This window comes from Taudactylus pleione, unplaced genomic scaffold (genome assembly GCF_031769625.1).
Source record: "Taudactylus pleione unplaced genomic scaffold, aTauple2 ptg000085l, whole genome shotgun sequence".
NCBI classification, from domain to species: domain Eukaryota; kingdom Metazoa; phylum Chordata; class Amphibia; order Anura; family Myobatrachidae; genus Taudactylus; species Taudactylus pleione.
Window position 1 is genome coordinate 11,880,158 of NW_028284487.1, and position 19,640 is coordinate 11,899,797.

The following is a 19,640-nucleotide window of genomic DNA, read 5'->3' on the forward strand; positions in this document are numbered from 1 at the left end:
ACCATTACACCATGGAACCCATTATTAGAGAGTCTTCCTCTACTCAATATTGCTGATCTTTGAAATACTGAATGCTCTCCTGTTTTAGGTACATTTGGCATTTTTGTGTTTGCTGATGCTTTTATGTTTGGCCGGTTTGCTCAGTTGGTTAGAGCGTGGTGCTAATAACACCAAGGTCATGGGTTTGATCCCCATATGGGCCATGTGCTTTTTCTTGTTGGCAAGAAATGCCAAGAAGGGATTTTATCCAGCGGCAAAGTGCATGAAGTGTGGGATGAATGCATTGGCTACAGTTAGCAGCCCTTGAAACTTGCAAGAGAACATCATAGACACATACAAAACAGAGAATTTTTAAATCCATGTTAGGAATAAACAAAAATGTCATCCTTTGGCTGATGCAGCATTTCTCTATATGGCATACATAGAAAACTTTTTCTCAAATATAGCAATATGGCAAATCTAAGAAATGCTGTGGCAAATTAATCAATCAGGACATTTATTTGGTGATTGAATCTACTATGGGGGACTAAGTTTTAAGACGAGAAGAAGAACAGACCTTTACTCTCATTAGTGCACACTGAAGAAGAAAATTCTTAAAACCAGAATATCTTAAAACCATAGCACAAGTGATGGATCACTGCATTCTTATTGCAACTTTTCCTAATTCCAAATGTTTGACAAACATCTCTCCAGTTGAAAACTGATTTGAAACAGCTTCAAAATTAGTTTGCAGTAAAAAAACCACTGAAGATGATGGGATTTATACAAAGTTTAAATATAGATTAGCTATCCTAAAATTCAACTTTAAGGAAATTGAACAAAGTTAGGTACCACCAAGATTTGAAATCAGATTACAGGATTCAAAGTCCAAAGTGCTCACCATTACACCATGGAACCCATTAATAGAGAGTCTTCCTCTACTCAATATTGAAATACTGAATGTTCTCCTGTTTTAGGTACATTTGGCATTTTTGTGTTTGCTGATGCTTTTATGTTTGGCCGGTTAGCTCAGTTGGTTAGAGCGTGGTGCTAATAACGCCAAGGTCATGTGTTCGATCCCCATACGGGCCATGTGCTTTTTCTTGTTGTCCTACAAGAAATGCCAAGAAGGGATTTTATCCAGCGGCAAAGTGCATGAAGTGTGGGATGAATGCATTGGCTACAGTTAGCAGCCCTTGAAACTTGCTAGAGAACATCATAGACACATACAAAACAGAGAATTTTTAAATCCATGTTAGGAATAAACAAAAATGTCATCCTTTGGCTGATGCAGCATTTCTCTATATGGCATACATAGAAAACTTTTTCTCAAATATAGCAATATGGCAAATCTAAGAAATGCTAAGGCTAATTAATCAATCAGGACATTTATTTGGTGATTGAATCTACTATGGGGGACTAAGTTTTAAGAAGAGAAGAAGAACAGACCTTTACTCTCATTAGTGCACACTGAAGAAGAAAATTCTTAAAACCAGAATATCTTAAAACCATAGCACAAGTGATGGATCACTGCATTCTTATTGCAACTTTTCCTATTTCCAAATGTTTGACAAACATCTCTCCAGTTGAAAACTGATTTGAAACAGCTTCAAAATTAGTTTGGAGTAAAAAAACCACTGAAGATGATGGGATTTATACAAAGTTTAAATATAGATAAGCTATCCTAAAATTCAACTTTAAGGAAATTGAACAAAGTTAGGTCCCACCAAGATTTGAAATCAGATTACTGGATTCAAAGTCCAAAGTGCTCACCATTACACCATGGAACCCATTATTAGAGAGTCTTCCTCTACTCAATATTGCTGATCTTTGAAATACTGAATGTTCTCCTGTTTTAGGTACATTTGGCATTTTTGTGTTTGCTGATGCTTTTATGTTTGGCCGGTTAGCTCAGTTGGTTAGAGTGTTGTGCTAATAACACCAAGGTCATGTGTTCGATCCCCATACGGGCCATGTGCTTTTTCTTGTTGTCCTACAAGAAATGCCAAGAAGGGATTTTATCCAGCGGCAAAGTGCATGAAGTGTGGGATGAATGCATTGGCTACAGTTAGCAGCACTTGAAACTTGCTAGAGAACATCATAGACACATACATAACAGAGAATTTTTAAATCCATGTTAGGAATAAACAAAAATGTCATCCTTTGGCTGATGCAGCATTTCTCTATATGGCATACATAGAAAACTTTTTCTCAAATATAGCAATATGGCAAATCTAAGAAATGCTATGGCAAATTAATCAATCAGGACATTTATTTGGTGATTGAATCTACTATGGGGGACTAAGTTTTAAGAAGAGAAGAAGAACAGACCTTTACTCTCATTAGTGCACACTGAAGAAGAAAATTCTTAAAACCAGAATATCTTAAAACCATAGCACAAGTGATGGATCACTGCATTCTTATTGCAACTTTTCCTATTTCCAAATGTTTGACAAACATCTCTCCAGTTGAAAACTGATTTGAAACAGCTTAAAAATTAGTTTGGAGTAAAAAAACCACTGAAGATGATGGGATTTATACAAAGTTTAAATATAGATAAGCTATCCTAAAATTCAACTTTAAGGAAATTGAACAAAGTTAGGTCTCACCAAGATTTGAAATCAGAATACTGGATTCAAAGTCCAAAGTGCTCACCATTACACCATGGAACCCATTATTAGAAAGTCTTCCTCTACTCAATATTGCTGATCTTTGAAATACTGAATGTTCTCCTGTTTTAGGTACATTTGGCATTTTTGTGTTTGCTGATGCTTTTATGTTTGGCCGGTTAGCTCAGTTGGTTAGAGCGTGGTGCTAATAATGCCAAGGTCATGTGTTTTTTCTTGTTGTCCTACAAGAAATGCCAAGAAGGGATTTTATCCAGCGGCAAAGTGCATAAAGTGTGGGATGAATGCATTGGCTACAGTTAGCAGCCCTTGAAACTTGCAAGAGAACATCATAGACACATACAAAACAGAGAATTTTTAAATCCATGTTAGGAATAAACAAAAATGTCATCCTTTGGCTGATGCAGCATTTCTCTATATGGCATACATAGAAAACTTTTTCTCAAATATAGCAATATGGCAAATCTAAGAAATGCTGTGGCAAATTAATCAATCAGGACATTTATTTGGTGATTGAATCTACTATGGGGGACTAAGTTTTAAGACGAGAAGAAGAACAGACCTTTACTCTCATTAGTGCACACTGAAGAAGAAAATTCTTAAAACCAGAATATCTTAAAACCATAGCACAAGTGATGGATCACTGCATTCTTATTGCAACTTTTCCTATTTCCAAATGTTTGACAAACATCTCTCCAGTTGAAAACTGATTTGAAACAGCTTCAAAATTAGTTTGGAGTAAAAAAACCACTGAAGATGATGGGATTTATACAAAGTTTAAATATAGATAAGCTATCCTAAAATTCAACTTTAAGGAAATTGAACAAAGTTAGGTCCCACCAAGATTTGAAATCAGATTACTGGATTCAAAGTCCAAAGTGCTCACCATTACACCATGGAACCCATTATTAGAGAGTCTTCCTCTACTCAATATTGCTGATCTTTGAAATACTGAATGCTCTCCTGTTTTAGGTACATTTGGCATTTTTGTGTTTGCTGATGCTTTTATGTTTGGCCGGTTTGCTCAGTTGGTTAGAGCTTGGTGCTAATAACACCAATGTCATGGGTTTGATCCCCATATGGGCCATGTGCTTTTTCTTGTTGGCAAGAAATGCCAAGAAGGGATTTTATCCAGCGGCAAAGTGCATGAAGTGTGGGATGAATGCATTGGCTACAGTTAGCAGCCCTTGAAACTTGCAAGAGAACATCATAGACACATACAAAACAGAGAATTTTTAAATCCATGTTAGGAATAAACAAAAATGTCATCCTTTGGCTGATGCAGCATTTCTCTATATGGCATACATAGAAAACTTTTTCTCAAATATAGCAATATGGCAAATCTAAGAAATGCTGTGGCAAATTAATCAATCAGGACATTTATTTGGTGATTGAATCTACTATGGGGGACTAAGTTTTAAGACGAGAAGAAGAACAGACCTTTACTCTCATTAGTGCACACTGAAGAAGAAAATTCTTAAAACCAGAATATCTTAAAACCATAGCACAAGTGATGGATCACTGCATTCTTATTGCAACTTTTCCTATTTCCAAATGTTTGACAAACATCTCTCCAGTTGAAAACTGATTTGAAACAGCTTCAAAATTAGTTTGGAGTAAAAAAACCACTGAAGATGATGGGATTTATACAAAGTTTAAATATAGATAAGCTATCCTAAAATTCAACTTTAAGGAAATTGAACAAAGTTAGGTCCCACCAAGATTTGAAATCAGATTACTGGATTCAAAGTCCAAAGTGCTCACCATTACACCATGGAACCCATTATTAGAGAGTCTTCCTCTACTCAATATTGCTGATCTTTGAAATACTGAATGCTCTCCTGTTTTAGGTACATTTGGCATTTTTGTGTTTGCTGATGCTTTTATGTTTGGCCGGTTTGCTCAGTTGGTTAGAGCGTGGTGCTAATAACACCAAGGTCATGGGTTTGATCCCCATATGGGCCATGTGCTTTTTCTTGTTGGCAAGAAATGCCAAGAAGGGATTTTATCCAGCGGCAAAGTGCATGAAGTGTGGGATGAATGCATTGGCTACAGTTAGCAGCCCTTGAAACTTGCAAGAGAACATCATAGACACATACAAAACAGAGAATTTTTAAATCCATGTTAGGAATAAACAAAAATGTCATCCTTTGGCTGATGCAGCATTTCTCTATATGGCATACATAGAAAACTTTTTCTCAAATATAGCAATATGGCAAATCTAAGAAATGCTGTGGCAAATTAATCAATCAGGACATTTATTTGGTGATTGAATCTACTATGGGGGACTAAGTTTTAAGACGAGAAGAAGAACAGACCTTTACTCTCATTAGTGCACACTGAAGAAGAAAATTCTTAAAACCAGAATATCTTAAAACCATAGCACAAGTGATGGATCACTGCATTCTTATTGCAACTTTTCCTATTTCCAAATGTTTGACAAACATCTCTCCAGTTGAAAACTGATTTGAAACAGCTTCAAAATTAGTTTGGAGTAAAAAAACCACTGAAGATGATGGGATTTATACAAAGTTTAAATATAGATAAGCTATCCTAAAATTCAACTTTAAGGAAATTGAACAAAGTTAGGTCACACCAAGATTTGAAATCAGATTACTGGATTCAAAGTCCAAAGTGCTCACCATTACACCATGGAACCCATTATTAGAGAGTCTTCCTCTACTCAATATTGCTGATCTTTGAAATACTGAATGCTCTCCTGTTTTAGGTACATTTGGCATTTTTGTGTTTGCTGATGCTTTTATGTTTGGCCGGTTTGCTCAGTTGGTTAGAGTTTGGTGCTAATAACACCAAGGTCATGGGTTTGATCCCCATATGGGCCATGTGCTTTTTCTTGTTGGCAAGAAATGCCAAGAAGGGATTTTATCCAGCGGCAAAGTGCATGAAGTGTGGGATGAATGCATTGGCTACAGTTAGCAGCCCTTGAAACTTGCAAGAGAACATCATAGACACATACAAAACAGAGAATTTTTAAATCCATGTTAGGAATAAACAAAAATGTCATCCTTTGGCTGATGCAGCATTTCTCTATATGGCATACATAGAAAACTTTTTCTCAAATATAGCAATATGGCAAATCTAAGAAATGCTGTGGCAAATTAATCAATCAGGACATTTATTTGGTGATTGAATCTACTATGGGGGACTAAGTTTTAAGATGAGAAGAAGAACAGACCTTTACTCTCATTAGTGCACACTGAAGAAGAAAATTCTTAAAACCAGAATATCTTAAAACCATAGCACAAGTGATGGATCACTGCATTCTTATTGCAACTTTTCCTAATTCCAAATGTTTGACAAACATCTCTCCAGTTGAAAACTGATTTGAAACAGCTTCAAAATTAGTTTGCAGTAAAATAACCACTGAAGATGATGGGATTTATACAAAGTTTAAATATAGATTAGCTATCCTAAAATTCAACTTTAAGGAAATTGAACAAAGTTAGGTACCACCAAGATTTGAAATCAGATTACAGGATTCAAAGTCCAAAGTGCTCACCATTACACCATGGAACCCATTATTAGAGAGTCTTCCTCTACTCAATATTGAAATACTGAATGTTCTCCTGTTTTAGGTACATTTGGCATTTTTGTGTTTGCTGATGCTTTTATGTTTGGCCGGTTAGCTCAGTTGGTTAGAGCGTGGTGCTAATAACGCCAAGGTCATGTGTTCGATCCCCATACGGGCCATGTGCTTTTTCTTGTTGTCCTACAAGAAATGCCAAGAATGGATTTTATCCAGCGGCAAAGTGCATGAAGTGTGGGATGAATGCATTGGCTACAGTTAGCAGCCCTTGAAACTTGCTAGAGAACATCATAGACACATACAAAACAGAGAATTTTTAAATCCATGTTAGGAATAAACAAAAATGTCATCCTTTGGCTGATGCAGCATTTCTCTATATGGCATACATAGAAAACTTTTTCTCAAATATAGCAATATGGCAAAATCTAAGAAATGCTAAGGCTAATTAATCAATCAGGACATTTATTTGGTGATTGAATCTACTATGGGGGACTAAGTTTTAAGAAGAGAAGAAGAACAGACCTTTACTCTCATTAGTGCACACTGAAGAAGAAAATTCTTAAAACCAGAATATTTTAAAACCATAGCACAAGTAATGGATCACTGCATTCTTATTGCAACTTTTCCTATTTCCAAATGTTTGACAAACATCTCTCCAGTTGAAAACTGATTTGAAACAGCTTCAAAATTAGTTTGGAGTAAAAAAACCACTGAAGATGATGGGATTTATACAAAGTTTAAATATAGATAAGCTATCCTAAAATTCAACTTTAAGGAAATTGAACAAAGTTAGGTCCCACCAAGATTTGAAATCAGATTACTGGATTCAAAGTCCAAAGTGCTCACCATTACACCATGGAACCCTTTATTAGAGAGTCTTCCTCTACTCAATATTGCTGATCTTTGAAATACTGAATGTTCTCCTGTTTTAGGTACATTTGGCATTTTTGTGTTTGCTGATGTTTTTATGTTTGGCCAGTTAGCTCAGTTGGTTAGAGTGTGGTGCTAATAACGCCAAGGTCATGTATTTGATCCCCATATGGGCCATGTGCTTTTTCTTGTTGGCAAGAAATGCCAAGAAGGGATTTTATCCAGCGGCAAAGTGCATGAAGTGTGGGATGAATGCATTGGCTACAGTTAGCAGCCCTTGAAACTTGCTAGAGAACATCATAGACACATACAAAACAGAGAATTTTTAAATCCATGTTAGGAATAAACAAAAATGTCATCCTTTGGCTGATGCAGCATTTCTCTATATGGCATACATAGAAAACTTTTTCTCAAATATAGCAATATGGCAAATCTAAGAAATGCTAAGGCTAATTAATCAATCAGGACATTTATTTGGTGATTGAATCTTCTATGGGGGACTAAGTTTTAAGAAGAGAAGAAGAACAGACCTTTACTCTCATTAGTGCACACTGAAGAAGAAAATTCTTAAAACCAGAATATCTTAAAACCATAGCACAAGTGATGGATCACTGCATTCTTATTGCAACTTTTCCTATTTCCAAATGTTTGACAAACATCTCTCCAGTTGAAAACTGATTTGAAACAGCTTAAAAATTAGTTTGGAGTAAAAAAACCACTGAAGATGATGGGATTTATACAAAATTTAAATATAGATCAGCTATCCTAAAATTCAACTTTAAGGAAATTGAACAAAGTTAGGTCTCACCAAGATTTGAAATCAGAATACTGGATTCAAAGTCCAAAGTGCTCACCATTACACCATGGAACCCATTATTAGAGAGTCTTCCTCTACTCAATATTGCTGATCTTTGAAATACTGAATGTTCTCCTGTTTTAGGTACATTTGGCATTTTTGTGTTTGCTGATGCTTTTATGTTTGGCCGGTTAGCTCAGTTGGTTAGAGCGTGGTGCTAATAATGCCAAGGTCATGTGTTTTTTCTTGTTGTCCTACAAGAAATGCCAAGAAGGGATTTTATCCAGCGGCAAAGTGCATGAAGTGTGGGATGAATGCATTGGCTACAGTTAGCAGCCCTTGAAACTTGCAAGAGAACATCATAGACACATACAAAACAGAGAATTTTTAAATCCATGTTAGGAATAAACAAAAATGTCATCCTTTGGCTGATGCAGCATTTCTCTATATGGCATACATAGAAAACTTTTTCTCAAATATAGCAATATGGCAAATCTAAGAAATGCTGTGGCAAATTAATCAATCAGGACATTTATTTGGTGATTGAATCTACTATGGGGGACTAAGTTTTAAGACGAGAAGAAGAACAGACCTTTACTCTCATTAGTGCACACTGAAGAAGAAAATTCTTAAAACCAGAATATCTTAAAACCATAGCACAAGTGATGGATCACTGCATTCTTATTGCAACTTTTCCTATTTCCAAATGTTTGACAAACATCTCTCCAGTTGAAAACTGATTTGAAACAGCTTCAAAATTAGTTTGGAGTAAAAAAACCACTGAAGATGATGGGATTTATACAAAGTTTAAATATAGATAAGCTATCCTAAAATTCAACTTTAAGGAAATTGAACAAAGTTAGGTCCCACCAAGATTTGAAATCAGATTACTGGATTCAAAGTCCAAAGTGCTCACCATTACACCATGGAACCCATTATTAGAGAGTCTTCCTCTACTCAATATTGCTGATCTTTGAAATACTGAATGCTCTCCTGTTTTAGGTACATTTGGCATTTTTGTGTTTGCTGATGCTTTTATGTTTGGCTGGTTTGCTCAGTTGGTTAGAGCTTGGTGCTAATAACACCAATGTCATGGGTTTGATCCCCATATGGGCCATGTGCTTTTTCTTGTTGGCAAGAAATGCCAAGAAGGGATTTTATCCAGCGGCAAAGTGCATGAAGTGTGGGATGAATGCATTGGCTACAGTTAGCAGCCCTTGAAACTTGCAAGAGAACATCATAGACACATACAAAACAGAGAATTTTTAAATCCATGTTAGGAATAAACAAAAATGTCATCCTTTGGCTGATGCAGCATTTCTCTATATGGCATACATAGAAAACTTTTTCTCAAATATAGCAATATGGCAAATCTAAGAAATGCTGTGGCAAATTAATCAATCAGGACATTTATTTGGTGATTGAATCTACTATGGGGGACTAAGTTTTAAGATGAGAAGAAGAACAGACCTTTACTCTCATTAGTGCACACTGAAGAAGAAAATTCTTAAAACCAGAATATCTTAAAACCATAGCACAAGTGATGGATCACTGCATTCTTATTGCAACTTTTCCTAATTCCAAATGTTTGACAAACATCTCTCCAGTTGAAAACTGATTTGAAACAGCTTCAAAATTAGTTTGCAGTAAAATAACCACTGAAGATGATGGGATTTATACAAAGTTTAAATATAGATTAGCTATCCTAAAATTCAACTTTAAGGAAATTGAACAAAGTTAGGTACCACCAAGATTTGAAATCAGATTACAGGATTCAAAGTCCAAAGTGCTCACCATTACACCATGGAACCCATTATTAGAGAGTCTTCCTCTACTCAATATTGAAATACTGAATGTTCTCCTGTTTTAGGTACATTTGGCATTTTTGTGTTTGCTGATGCTTTTATGTTTGGCCGGTTAGCTCAGTTGGTTAGAGCGTGGTGCTAATAACGCCAAGGTCATGTGTTCGATCCCCATACGGGCCATGTGCTTTTTCTTGTTGTCCTACAAGAAATGCCAAGAATGGATTTTATCCAGCGGCAAAGTGCATGAAGTGTGGGATGAATGCATTGGCTACAGTTAGCAGCCCTTGAAACTTGCTAGAGAACATCATAGACACATACAAAACAGAGAATTTTTAAATCCATGTTAGGAATAAACAAAAATGTCATCCTTTGGCTGATGCAGCATTTCTCTATATGGCATACATAGAAAACTTTTTCTCAAATATAGCAATATGGCAAAATCTAAGAAATGCTAAGGCTAATTAATCAATCAGGACATTTATTTGGTGATTGAATCTACTATGGGGGACTAAGTTTTAAGAAGAGAAGAAGAACAGACCTTTACTCTCATTAGTGCACACTGAAGAAGAAAATTCTTAAAACCAGAATATTTTAAAACCATAGCACAAGTAATGGATCACTGCATTCTTATTGCAACTTTTCCTATTTCCAAATGTTTGACAAACATCTCTCCAGTTGAAAACTGATTTGAAACAGCTTCAAAATTAGTTTGGAGTAAAAAAACCACTGAAGATGATGGGATTTATACAAAGTTTAAATATAGATAAGCTATCCTAAAATTCAACTTTAAGGAAATTGAACAAAGTTAGGTCCCACCAAGATTTGAAATCAGATTACTGGATTCAAAGTCCAAAGTGCTCACCATTACACCATGGAACCCTTTATTAGAGAGTCTTCCTCTACTCAATATTGCTGATCTTTGAAATACTGAATGTTCTCCTGTTTTAGGTACATTTGGCATTTTTGTGTTTGCTGATGTTTTTATGTTTGGCCAGTTAGCTCAGTTGGTTAGAGTGTGGTGCTAATAACGCCAAGGTCATGTGTTTGATCCCCATATGGGCCATGTGCTTTTTCTTGTTGGCAAGAAATGCCAAGAAGGGATTTTATCCAGCGGCAAAGTGCATGAAGTGTGGGATGAATGCATTGGCTACAGTTAGCAGCCCTTGAAACTTGCTAGAGAACATCATAGACACATACAAAACAGAGAATTTTTAAATCCATGTTAGGAATAAACAAAAATGTCATCCTTTGGCTGATGCAGCATTTCTCTATATGGCATACATAGAAAACTTTTTCTCAAATATAGCAATATGGCAAATCTAAGAAATGCTAAGGCTAATTAATCAATCAGGACATTTATTTGGTGATTGAATCTTCTATGGGGGACTAAGTTTTAAGAAGAGAAGAAGAACAGACCTTTACTCTCATTAGTGCACACTGAAGAAGAAAATTCTTAAAACCAGAATATCTTAAAACCATAGCACAAGTGATGGATCACTGCATTCTTATTGCAACTTTTCCTATTTCCAAATGTTTGACAAACATCTCTCCAGTTGAAAACTGATTTGAAACAGCTTAAAAATTAGTTTGGAGTAAAAAAACCACTGAAGATGATGGGATTTATACAAAATTTAAATATAGATCAGCTATCCTAAAATTCAACTTTAAGGAAATTGAACAAAGTTAGGTCTCACCAAGATTTGAAATCAGAATACTGGATTCAAAGTCCAAAGTGCTCACCATTACACCATGGAACCCATTATTAGAGAGTCTTCCTCTACTCAATATTGCTGATCTTTGAAATACTGAATGTTCTCCTGTTTTAGGTACATTTGGCATTTTTGTGTTTGCTGATGCTTTTATGTTTGGCCGGTTAGCTCAGTTGGTTAGAGCGTGGTGCTAATAATGCCAAGGTCATGTGTTTTTTCTTGTTGTCCTACAAGAAATGCCAAGAAGGGATTTTATCCAGCGGCAAAGTGCATGAAGTGTGGGATGAATGCATTGGCTACAGTTAGCAGCCCTTGAAACTTGCAAGAGAACATCATAGACACATACAAAACAGAGAATTTTTAAATCCATGTTAGGAATAAACAAAAATGTCATCCTTTGGCTGATGCAGCATTTCTCTATATGGCATACATAGAAAACTTTTTCTCAAATATAGCAATATGGCAAATCTAAGAAATGCTGTGGCAAATTAATCAATCAGGACATTTATTTGGTGATTGAATCTACTATGGGGGACTACGTTTTAAGACGAGAAGAAGAACAGACCTTTACTCTCATTAGTGCACACTGAAGAAGAAAATTCTTAAAACCAGAATATCTTAAAACCATAGCACAAGTGATGGATCACTGCATTCTTATTGCAACTTTTCCTATTTCCAAATGTTTGACAAACATCTCTCCAGTTGAAAACTGATTTGAAACAGCTTCAAAATTAGTTTGGAGTAAAAAAACCACTGAAGATGATGGGATTTATACAAAGTTTAAATATAGATAAGCTATCCTAAAATTCAACTTTAAGGAAATTGAACAAAGTTAGGTCCCACCAAGATTTGAAATCAGATTACTGGATTCAAAGTCCAAAGTGCTCACCATTACACCATGGAACCCATTATTAGAGAGTCTTCCTCTACTCAATATTGCTGATCTTTGAAATACTGAATGCTCTCCTGTTTTAGGTACATTTGGCATTTTTGTGTTTGCTGATGCTTTTATGTTTGGCTGGTTTGCTCAGTTGGTTAGAGCTTGGTGCTAATAACACCAATGTCATGGGTTTGATCCCCATATGGGCCATGTGCTTTTTCTTGTTGGCAAGAAATGCCAAGAAGGGATTTTATCCAGCGGCAAAGTGCATGAAGTGTGGGATGAATGCATTGGCTACAGTTAGCAGCCCTTGAAACTTGCAAGAGAACATCATAGACACATACAAAACAGAGAATTTTTAAATCCATGTTAGGAATAAACAAAAATGTCATCCTTTGGCTGATGCAGCATTTCTCTATATGGCATACATAGAAAACTTTTTCTCAAATATAGCAATATGGCAAATCTAAGAAATGCTGTGGCAAATTAATCAATCAGGACATTTATTTGGTGATTGAATCTACTATGGGGGACTAAGTTTTAAGACGAGAAGAAGAACAGACCTTTACTCTCATTAGTGCACACTGAAGAAGAAAATTCTTAAAACCAGAATATCTTAAAACCATAGCACAAGTGATGGATCACTGCATTCTTATTGCAACTTTTCCTATTTCCAAATGTTTGACAAACATCTCTCCAGTTGAAAACTGATTTGAAACAGCTTCAAAATTAGTTTGGAGTAAAAAAACCACTGAAGATGATGGGATTTATACAAAGTTTAAATATAGATAAGCTATCCTAAAATTCAACTTTAAGGAAATTGAACAAAGTTAGGTCCCACCAAGATTTGAAATCAGATTACTGGATTCAAAGTCCAAAGTGCTCACCATTACACCATGGAACCCATTATTAGAGAGTCTTCCTCTACTCAATATTGCTGATCTTTGAAATACTGAATGCTCTCCTGTTTTAGGTACATTTGGCATTTTTGTGTTTGCTGATGCTTTTATGTTTGGCCGGTTTGCTCAGTTGGTTAGAGCTTGGTGCTAATAACACCAAGGTCATGGGTTTGATCCCCATATGGGCCATGTGCTTTTTCTTGTTGGCAAGAAATGCCAAGAAGGGATTTTATCCAGCGGCAAAGTGCATGAAGTGTGGGATGAATGCATTGGCTACAGTTAGCAGCCCTTGAAACTTGCAAGAGAACATCATAGACACATACAAAACAGAGAATTTTTAAATCCATGTTAGGAATAAACAAAAATGTCATCCTTTGGCTGATGCAGCATTTCTCTATATGGCATACATAGAAAACTTTTTCTCAAATATAGCAATATGGCAAATCTAAGAAATGCTGTGGCAAATTAATCAATCAGGACATTTATTTGGTGATTGAATCTACTATGGGGGACTAAGTTTTAAGACGAGAAGAAGAACAGACCTTTACTCTCATTAGTGCACACTGAAGAAGAAAATTCTTAAAACCAGAATATCTTAAAACCATAGCACAAGTGATGGATCACTGCATTCTTATTGCAACTTTTCCTATTTCCAAATGTTTGACAAACATCTCTCCAGTTGAAAACTGATTTGAAACAGCTTCAAAATTAGTTTGGAGTAAAAAAACCACTGAAGATGATGGGATTTATACAAAGTTTAAATATAGATAAGCTATCCTAAAATTCAACTTTAAGGAAATTGAACAAAGTTAGGTCCCACCAAGATTTGAAATCAGATTACTGGATTCAAAGTCCAAAGTGCTCACCATTACACCATGGAACCCATTATTAGAGAGTCTTCCTCTACTCAATATTGCTGATCTTTGAAATACTGAATGCTCTCCTGTTTTAGGTACATTTGGCATTTTTGTGTTTGCTGATGCTTTTATGTTTGGCCGGTTTGCTCAGTTGGTTAGAGCGTGGTGCTAATAACACCAAGGTCATGGGTTTGATCCCCATATGGGCCATGTGCTTTTTCTTGTTGGCAAGAAATGCCAAGAAGGGATTTTATCCAGCGGCAAAGTGCATGAAGTGTGGGATGAATGCATTGGCTACAGTTAGCAGCCCTTGAAACTTGCAAGAGAACATCATAGACACATACAAAACAGAGAATTTTTAAATCCATGTTAGGAATAAACAAAAATGTCATCCTTTGGCTGATGCAGCATTTCTCTATATGGCATACATAGAAAACTTTTTCTCAAATATAGCAATATGGCAAATCTAAGAAATGCTGTGGCAAATTATTCAATCAGGACATTTATTTGGTGATTGAATCTACTATGGGGGACTAAGTTTTAAGACGAGAAGAAGAACAGACCTTTACTCTCATTAGTGCACACTGAAGAAGAAAATTCTTAAAACCAGAATATCTTAAAACCATAGCACAAGTGATGGATCACTGCATTCTTATTGCAACTTTTCCTATTTCCAAATGTTTGACAAACATCTCTCCAGTTGAAAACTGATTTGAAACAGCTTCAAAATTAGTTTGGAGTAAAAAAACCACTGAAGATGATGGGATTTATACAAAGTTTAAATATAGATAAGCTATCCTAAAATTCAACTTTAAGGAAATTGAACAAAGTTAGGTCCCACCAAGATTTGAAATCAGATTACTGGATTCAAAGTCCAAAGTGCTCACCATTACACCATGGAACCCATTATTAGAGAGTCTTCCTCTACTCAATATTGCTGATCTTTGAAATACTGAATGCTCTCCTGTTTTAGGTACATTTGGCATTTTTGTGTTTGCTGATGCTTTTATGTTTGGCCGGTTTGCTCAGTTGGTTAGAGCGTGGTGCTAATAACACCAAGGTCATGGGTTTGATCCCCATATGGGCCATGTGCTTTTTCTTGTTGGCAAGAAATGCCAAGAAGGGATTTTATCCAGCGGCAAAGTGCATGAAGTGTGGGATGAATGCATTGGCTACAGTTAGCAGCCCTTGAAACTTGCAAGAGAACATCATAGACACATACAAAACAGAGAATTTTTAAATCCATGTTAGGAATAAACAAAAATGTCATCCTTTGGCTGATGCAGCATTTCTCTATATGGCATACATAGAAAACTTTTTCTCAAATATAGCAATATGGCAAATCTAAGAAATGCTGTGGCAAATTAATCAATCAGGACATTTATTTGGTGATTGAATCTACTATGGGGGACTAAGTTTTAAGACGAGAAGAAGAACAGACCTTTACTCTCATTAGTGCACACTGAAGAAGAAAATTCTTAAAACCAGAATATCTTAAAACCATAGCACAAGTGATGGATCACTGCATTCTTATTGCAACTTTTCCTAATTCCAAATGTTTGACAAACATCTCTCCAGTTGAAAACTGATTTGAAACAGCTTCAAAATTAGTTTGCAGTAAAAAAACCACTGAAGATGATGGGATTTATACAAAGTTTAAATATAGATTAGCTATCCTAAAATTCAACTTTAAGGAAATTGAACAAAGTTAGGTACCACCAAGATTTGAAATCAGATTACAGGATTCAAAGTCCAAAGTGCTCACCATTACACCATGGAACCCATTATTAGAGAGTCTTCCTCTACTCAATATTGAAATACTGAATGTTCTCCTGTTTTAGGTACATTTGGCATTTTTGTGTTTGCTGATGCTTTTATGTTTGGCCGGTTAGCTCAGTTGGTTAGAGCGTGGTGCTAATAACGCCAAGGTCATGTGTTCGATCCCCATACGGGCCATGTGCTTTTTCTTGTTGTCCTACAAGAAATGCCAAGAAGGGATTTTATCCAGCGGCAAAGTGCATGAAGTGTGGGATGAATGCATTGGCTACAGTTAGCAGCCCTTGAAACTTGCTAGAGAACATCATAGACACATACAAAACAGAGAATTTTTAAATCCATGTTAGGAATAAACAAAAATGTCATCCTTTGGCTGATGCAGCATTTCTCTATATGGCATACATAGAAAACTTTTTCTCAAATATAGCAATATGGCAAATCTAAGAAATGCTAAGGCTAATTAATCAATCAGGACATTTATTTGGTGATTGAATCTACTCTGGGGGACTAAGTTTTAAGAAGAGAAGAAGAACAGACCTTTACTCTCATTAGTGCACACTGAAGAAGAAAATTCTTAAAACCAGAATATCTTAAAACCATAGCACAAGTGATGGATCACTGCATTCTTATTGCAACTTTTCCTATTTCCAAATGTTTGACAAACATCTCTCCAGTTGAAAACTGATTTGAAACAGCTTCAAAATTAGTTTGGAGTAAAAAAACCACTGAAGATGATGGGATTTATACAAAGTTTAAATATAGATAAGCTATCCTAAAATTCAACTTTAAGGAAATTGAACAAAGTTAGGTCCCACCAAGATTTGAAATCAGATTACTGGATTCAAAGTCCAAAGTGCTCACCATTACACCATGGAACCCATTATTAGAGAGTCTTCCTCTACTCAATATTGCTGATCTTTGAAATACTGAATGTTCTCCTGTTTTAGGTACATTTGGCATTTTTGTGTTTGCTGATGCTTTTATGTTTGGCCGGTTAGCTCAGTTGGTTAGAGTGTTGTGCTAATAACACCAAGGTCATGTGTTCGATCCCCATACGGGCCATGTGCTTTTTCTTGTTGTCCTACAAGAAATGCCAAGAAGGGATTTTATCCAGCGGCAAAGTGCATGAAGTGTGGGATGAATGCATTGGCTACAGTTAGCAGCACTTGAAACTTGCTAGAGAACATCATAGACACATACATAACAGAGAATTTTTAAATCCATGTTAGGAATAAACAAAAATGTCATCCTTTGGCCAATGCAGCATTTCTCTATATGGCATACATAGAAAACTTTTTCTCAAATATAGCAATATGGCAAATCTAAGAAATGCTATGGCAAATTAATCAATCAGGACATTTATTTGGTGATTGAATCTACTATGGGGGACTAAGTTTTAAGAAGAGAAGAAGAACAGACCTTTACTCTCATTAGTGCACACTGAAGAAGAAAATTCTTAAAACCAGAATATCTTAAAACCATAGCACAAGTGATGGATCACTGCATTCTTATTGCAACTTTTCCTATTTCCAAATGTTTGACAAACATCTCTCCAGTTGAAAACTGATTTGAAACAGCTTAAAAATTAGTTTGGAGTAAAAAAACCACTGAAGATGATGGGATTTATACAAAGTTTAAATATAGATAAGCTATCCTAAAATTCAACTTTAAGGAAATTGAACAAAGTTAGGTCTCACCAAGATTTGAAATCAGAATACTGGATTCAAAGTCCAAAGTGCTCACCATTACACCATGGAACCCATTATTAGAGAGTCTTCCTCTACTCAATATTGCTGATCTTTGAAATACTGAATGTTCTCCTGTTTTAGGTACATTTGGCATTTTTGTGTTTGCTGATGCTTTTATGTTTGGCCGGTTAGCTCAGTTGGTTAGAGCGTGGTGCTAATAATGCCAAGGTCATGTGTTTTTTCTTGTTGTCCTACAAGAAATGCCAAGAAGGGATTTTATCCAGCGGCAAAGTGCATGAAGTGTGGGATGAATGCATTGGCTACAGTTAGCAGCCCTTGAAACTTGCAAGAGAACATCATAGACACATACAAAACAGAGAATTTTTAAATCCATGTTAGGAATAAACAAAAATGTCATCCTTTGGCTGATGCAGCATTTCTCTATATGGCATACATAGAAAACTTTTTCTCAAATATAGCAATATGGCAAATCTAAGAAATGCTGTGGCAAATTAATCAATCAGGACATTTATTTGGTGATTGAATCTACTATGGGGGACTAAGTTTTAAGACGAGAAGAAGAACAGACCTTTACTCTCATTAGTGCACACTGAAGAAGAAAATTCTTAAAACCAGAATATCTTAAAACCATAGCACAAGTGATGGATCACTGCATTCTTATTGCAACTTTTCCTATTTCCAAATGTTTGACAAACATCTCTCCAGTTGAAAACTGATTTGAAACAGCTTCAAAATTAGTTTGGAGTAAAAAAACCACTGAAGATGATGGGATTTATACAAAGTTTAAATATAGATAAGCTATCCTAAAATTCAACTTTAAGGAAATTGAACAAAGTTAGGTCCCACCAAGATTTGAAATCAGATTACTGGATTCAAAGTCCAAAGTGCTCACCATTACACCATGGAACCCATTATTAGAGAGTCTTCCTCTACTCAATATTGCTGATCTTTGAAATACTGAATGCTCTCCTGTTTTAGGTACATTTGGCATTTTTGTGTTTGCTGATGCTTTTATGTTTGGCCGGTTTGCTCAGTTGGTTAGAGCTTGGTGCTAATAACACCAATGTCATGGGTTTGATCCCCATATGGGCCATGTGCTTTTTCTTGTTGGCAAGAAATGCCAAGAAGGGATTTTATCCAGCGGCAAAGTGCATGAAGTGTGGGATGAATGCATTGGCTACAGTTAGCAGCCCTTGAAACTTGCAAGAGAACATCATAGACACATACAAAACAGAGAATTTTTAAATCCATGTTAGGAATAAACAAAAATGTCATCCTTTGGCTGATGCAGCATTTCTCTATATGGCATACATAGAAAACTTTTTCTCAAATATAGCAATATGGCAAATCTAAGAAATGCTGTGGCAAATTAATCAATCAGGACATTTATTTGGTGATTGAATCTACTATGGGGGACTAAGTTTTAAGACGAGAAGAAGAACAGACCTTTACTCTCATTAGTGCACACTGAAGAAGAAAATTCTTAAAACCAGAATATCTTAAAACCATAGCACAAGTGATGGATCACTGCATTCTTATTGCAACTTTTCCTATTTCCAAATGTTTGACAAACATCTCTCCAGTTGAAAACTGATTTGAAACAGCTTCAAAATTAGTTTGGAGTAAAAAAACCACTGAAGATGATGGGATTTATACAAAGTTTAAATATAGATAAGCTATCCTAAAATTCAACTTTAAGGAAATTGAACAAAGTTAGGTCCCACCAAGATTTGAAATCAGATTACTGGATTCAAAGTCCAAAGTGCTCACCATTACACCATGGAACCCATTATTAGAGAGTCTTCCTCTACTCAATATTGCTGATCTTTGAAATACTGAATGCTCTCCTGTTTTAGGTACATTTGGCATTTTTGTGTTTGCTGATGCTTTTATGTTTGGCCGGTTTGCTCAGTTGGTTAGAGCGTGGTGCTAATAACACCAAGGTCATGGGTTTGATCCCCATATGGGCCATGTGCTTTTTCTTGTTGGCAAGAAATGCCAAGAAGGGATTTTATCCAGCGGCAAAGTGCATGAAGTGTGGGATGAATGCATTGGCTACAGTTAGCAGCCCTTGAAACTTGCAAGAGAACATCATAGACACATACAAAACAGAGAATTTTTAAATCCATGTTAGGAATAAACAAAAATGTCATCCTTTGGCTGATGCAGCATTTCTCTATATGGCA

The 19,640-nt window shown here is 35.8% G+C and overlaps 4 non-coding genes across 4 annotated transcripts; all 4 read left to right on the forward strand.

Moving 5' to 3' along the window:
* The first annotated feature begins 997 nt into the window (after positions 1-997).
* On the forward strand, positions 998-1,071 carry TRNAI-AAU (transfer RNA isoleucine (anticodon AAU)). Its single transcript has one exon. It is a non-coding gene; the product is annotated as a tRNA-Ile (tRNA).
* Positions 1,072-6,243: 5,172 nt separating this feature from the next.
* On the forward strand, positions 6,244-6,317 carry TRNAI-AAU (transfer RNA isoleucine (anticodon AAU)). Its single transcript has one exon. It is a non-coding gene; the product is annotated as a tRNA-Ile (tRNA).
* A 3,413-nt stretch (positions 6,318-9,730) lies between these two features.
* Positions 9,731-9,804, forward strand: TRNAI-AAU (transfer RNA isoleucine (anticodon AAU)). The gene has a single exon. It is a non-coding gene; the product is annotated as a tRNA-Ile (tRNA).
* Positions 9,805-15,851: 6,047 nt separating this feature from the next.
* On the forward strand, positions 15,852-15,925 carry TRNAI-AAU (transfer RNA isoleucine (anticodon AAU)). The gene has a single exon. It is a non-coding gene; the product is annotated as a tRNA-Ile (tRNA).
* Positions 15,926-19,640: the final 3,715 nt, after the last annotated feature.